Here is a 5,248-nt window from a genome sequence, read left to right as displayed (position 1 = left end):
AAGGTTAAACACAACACAGAACCTAACCTAACTTGGTTAATCACATCAAAATAACCTTGGGGTTTCAACAATTATGACATTTTCGATCTTGACCTTATGTATTAGATCCAGATTGAGTATGTGTATTCATTATGCCAGTTATGTTTAGATGCATTGATTATGTTAGTATGATCATGTTCTTATTTTCCTACTGAGACTGTATACTTTGATCTTAATATTTTATATAGACTTTGCACTATCTTGTTTATTACCCGTTGAGTGACCCGCACTTACCACTGCATTTGTGTATTGTCTTTTTCCTTAGGTAGTAGGTAGATGATTGTGGAGTCACTTGGAGTATCCTATCTGTCGATTCCACATCACATCAGAGGATGGTCTATACTTCGCTCTGGTTTTCTTACACATTTTCCTTATAGTATTAGCATTGTTTTGGTATTTAGCTATGTGGCTATTTTATCGTTATTGGTATTTTTTTTGTTGTGTTTAAGCCATGCCGGCACACATTGTATCTTTTTGATTTATAGGCTTTTCTTTCGTTGCTGTTGTGTTTTTACTACAGCCGTGTGGGCTATTTTATTATACAACTGCGTCATTGTGATATTTTGTTCTAGTCAAGTGGGTTGTGTATACTCCAACCGCGTGAGCTATTGATTATAACTTGTGAGTAGCCTTGTGACATTGTATATTGTTAGTATGTATACTAAAAGCCTAGCTTTTGTATAAACATTTATAAGAATCACATTGGTCAAATGTCTACATTTATGCAAAATGTAGTTGTCCATTTAATTTATATTGTAGATAACATGGTGTGAGGTGACACACAGAAGATCATGTTATCAGTTCTTTATAAATTATAAATAGTAGTTCACAACCAAGATTGAATGGGACAAACCATTGGAGTGGTTGTAGTGTAATTTGGTATTAGTTTATCTTGACTATAAAATTACACTAGCACACTATGAGTGTATTGAGCAGGACCATTTGAGGTAATTTCTTTTTATACTGATTAAATGAAAGAAAAAGACCTCTGTTATTATGGAAGTGTATTCTCTTAATTCCGATATAATAACAAGCACGTATACTTAGTATTTATCTCTTTAATTTATCAATGGGTGAGATTAGTTTGATAAATCAATAGGCCCGATAAGTTGGGAAATAATATTATTTATATGGTGTGTTGTTGATTATAAAAGGAAACTGTGTCCTAGTAATCTAGGTTAATAATGTCCCCTTGAGGAGCTCATAAGGATTGACATGTAAACCCTGCAGGCGGACTTAGTTTGACATGACAATAAAGTTGAGTAATACTACTTTTGGAGCTAGATATTAATTAAGTGAGTTGTCAGTAACTCATTTAATTAATGGGCATTCAATATCTTAAACACAGGGAGATTAATACGCTCATGATAAGAAGAAGCCCATAATGTAATTTGGGATTGGTGCGGTAATTCAATAATAACTCTTTAGTTGTATAAATTATTATTGATGAACTTGAGTTGGGTGTTCGGGGCGAACATAGGAAGCTCAAGCTCATCGGGAGACCAAAACCAATTTCTCCTCTCGGTCCCTATTGTAGCCTCTATAAAGCCTTATATCCACAGAGTCCACTTCTTACACAAGTAATGGGCCAGTCATATCCTTGCTTGGAGCGGGCCGGCCAAGCATTATTTTGGAGCTCATATAGTGGTTGGCCAAGCCATGCTTGGTGACCAAGCATGGGGCCGTCTATAGGTAAAGGAAAAGGAAGTTTTATTTTAAAATAAAATTTTGTTAAAAGCTTTTCTTATTTGTAGTTATCTACAATGGATAAAAGAGAGATTTTATTTTTGTAAAAATATTTCCTTTTTTGTAGTTATCTACAATGGTTAAAAAAAGATTTTAATTTTGTTTAAAACTTTCCTTTTTAGCATCCAAAAGGAAATTAAAAGGAAGATTTTATTCTTTTTAAAATCTTTCATTTTATAGCCATCCACATGGTTTCACTACAACAAAAATGTTAAACAACAACACCACAAAGATAACGGTTTTAGAAGAAACTGTTGTAAATTTGGTAAAAGACAACGGTTTTAGATAAAACCGTTGTCTTTGAGCTCCCATAAAATGCAAAAGACAACGGTTTTGTGAAAACCGTTGTCGTTGAGCAATATTTTTTTAAATCAACAACGCATTTTACAACGGTTATCTAAAATCGTTGTCTTTAAGCACTTTTTTAGGCGATACGACAACAGTTTTGTAAACCGTTGTCTTTTACTTTATTCTTTCGGTGTTTTTCCCTCTCTGTGAAAAGTTTTTGGCACCGTGTTTTCCGCCTTAGCCTTCCTGAACCCTTCTTATCTGTTTTTATTTCCCTCTCTCCATACGATCTCTTCACGCTCCTGCTGCCGAAAACCTAAGCATCTTCATTCAACCCCTCTCCGGCGAACCCCTCTCCACAAATTTTTAAGTGGAGAGGAGGTGGAGGAAGGTGATGAGTTTGTTCACCGGAACATGCGCTAATGACGAGAACTCACCGAACCTTGTTTGCTAGCTTGACTGTGTCTAGGGCATGGTCGATGCTCTCTCTTTTGTCCGGTGGAAGTGTCATCAGGTTAATGTCTCCCTTCACCTCTTTCCTCTGCTTACTCATTAGGGTTTCATCTTACCTGCTTCTTGATGAGGATGTTGTCGTTGAGATCTCCGAACATGAACTCGTCATCATTGTGGAGGAGTTTGGGTGAGGGGGATGAAGAGGGGACGAACCGAAGCCAATCCCCAAGGGGAAAACCAAATCTCCGGAGCAAATCTTCCCGGTCATCTCGCCGTCGAGTGCATTCTTGATTTGTTCACCCCCCAGTTTTCAGGGCTGCGTTAGTTGAGCACCGTACGGCAGATCGAGATGTGGATTTCCTGGGCGACGCGGATGCAGGCCTCCTTCGGAGCTTTCTTCCTTTGGCTCGTCACTTTGGTCTACTTCACTCAGGTTCCCTTCCTTTGGCTCTTATTTCCGACCTTGTAGAGTAGGGCTTCTTTGTCGATTCATTCTTGTACCTGCCTTTTTGGTAGTTTTCATTGATCTTGTTTCTCTATAAAAGACGTAATTTCGATCGTCATTTTTATATACTTTGGCAGGGTTTCAGATCCTTTGTGTGGACTGCAATTTCTTACCAGATGAAAGACATACTGAAGTTATCGCCGTCTTCATCACAGTTTCTAGTTTCTGTTGCTCATTCTCCATGGAGTATCAAACCAATTTATGGGTAACCACTTAACCGTCTTGTGTTTGGTCCACTTAACCGTCTTGTGTTTGGTGGTTCGATGGATCTTATTGCCTGCTGCTTGCGTTGTGATTAGTACTTCAACACTTACAGACAAATGATCTGCATTTTATGTTAGCAATCACAATATGTAGCCAATTTATCTTATAAAATTGTTTTAGTAATCTGTACGCAATTCTAATTCATGACTCTTTTGTTGTTGATGTGCATGTTATCATGAGCTTGCTAACGGTTAAATTATACTAACTCGACGTGTTTATTTCTTTTGGAACACTAAACTTTAAATGACTTGGTCTTTGTATATTTTCTCATAATAGATACACATAGCTGGACTCACAAGAACATTTGGGCATTATGTGTGAGATCATACTGTTTCTGATATTGATGCATGAAGGTGCATAACTTGTTGAGCAACACAAGGCAAATATGTCAGTATAAATTTCTTAAAACATAATATTTCATATCAAATTGTTTCCATATTTGTGATGCTGCTAAATGCATTTCTATTACTTACATTTGCATTGCTCGTATGAATTAGCTTATCCACCCAAATCAAAGAATAAAGGAAAACAAATGTCAAACACGAATATTGTTCTCATGGTGATAATTATTTTTTCTTGTTGAACTCACACAGGATATTACTCTTGGTGTTTCCCTTGGTTCAGCAACCCAGATCTCCATGTTTGTTGTAAGGATTTAATTTGATGTAGCTTTGAAATGAAATGTTGTGTATATGTTAAAGAATAGCTTACAATGTACTAATTTGCCCTTTTAAGGTTCCATTATGTGTTATGGTGGCTTGGATAACGGGAATCAAGATGGATCTTGATCTTAATCTGTTAGAAACTGGCTCATTGATCATGGCAATACTAGTAATAGCATTCACGTTACAGGTAACTCATTGGGGTATGCTTGTTAGTTACACTAACTTCTGTTGTTGTTTTTCAGTTATTTTGAAATGCTAGGATTCAACCAAAATTCTTCCTGCAAGACTCAACTAATGGTACTTTTACAGGATGGAACTTCACATTACTTAAAGGGGCTTGTTCCCTTGCTGTGCTACTTGGCAATTGGTGCATGCTTCTTTGTTTTCAAATCCCCACTTGAGTAAGTCTCCTCCTTAAGTGCATCTTTTTCATCATTATGGTTCAAATTTATGAACTTTGATATAAATTTAACTGACGAATACATGAAGGCATCAGCCAACAAGTTCCATAACCAGAACAACTGTAGTGATTGTGGCTTAGCTAATAGCTAGTAAAAAATGGTAAAATATTCTTCATAATTACCCATTAATTTCCTACTTGTTGGCTTTACTCTTGAATTCAGCACGTACTTGCTTACAGAGTAGGAGCTGGCGAATTGCTGCTTCAACCAAACCATATTCCCCTGAACAAATTGAGTCTTACAATAACTTTTTTACATATACTTTTAATTTGAGTTTTGCTTAGTTGCTTTCGTTTACCTCATGACAGGTGATGCTGAGACGGTTTTGTCCTCGTAAGACTACTCTATTGTTTGTTATACGAGATAAAACAAGGGTGAATATTTTCATATGTGCATTTTTCAGCTTCCGTATTGAATATTTACTAAGCACTCTTGTTGCCACAGAGAGCTATAGAGGAAGAGCGATACATCGATGCAACTTTCATTCGTCATCATGTTGGGGCAGGACTGGTCAGTTTATTGGAATTAACTTGTTGCCAATTCTTACATCATCTCCATTAAGCTATGCTTGTCCCAATTTTTTGGTTTCAGCTACATGAAGCTATTCACTCCATTGAGCTTTATTCATTTTGCTATATGCAAGCCTATAACAGTGGTTGCCAATTCTTATATATTGATTGAAAAAAATTCTTCAAATGTTGAACGCATACAGAAACTTAAAGCAATGTTCAGAAAGGGTGCATGCGACTTAAATACTGATGAAAAAGGTAGTTGCTCAGTATACTGCTTTGTGGTTTTTATGCAAACTGCACATCCTCAAGCTTTGA

The 5,248-nt window shown here is 36.5% G+C and overlaps 1 long non-coding RNA gene across 1 annotated transcript; it reads left to right on the top strand.

The window, feature by feature from the left end:
- The first annotated feature begins 3,165 nt into the window (after positions 1-3,165).
- On the top strand, positions 3,166-4,370 carry LOC121973131. Its single transcript, XR_006109392.1, has 5 exons — positions 3,166-3,236; positions 3,572-3,682; positions 3,889-3,942; positions 4,031-4,147; positions 4,270-4,370. It is a non-coding gene; the product is annotated as an uncharacterized LOC121973131 (long non-coding RNA).
- Positions 4,371-5,248: the final 878 nt, after the last annotated feature.

The sequence above is a fragment of the Zingiber officinale genome, chromosome 4A (assembly GCF_018446385.1).
Source record: "Zingiber officinale cultivar Zhangliang chromosome 4A, Zo_v1.1, whole genome shotgun sequence".
Taxonomy (NCBI): domain Eukaryota; kingdom Viridiplantae; phylum Streptophyta; class Magnoliopsida; order Zingiberales; family Zingiberaceae; genus Zingiber; species Zingiber officinale.
The sequence above is the reverse complement of the archived record's forward strand: the minus strand, read 5'-3'. Positions and strand labels throughout refer to the sequence as shown.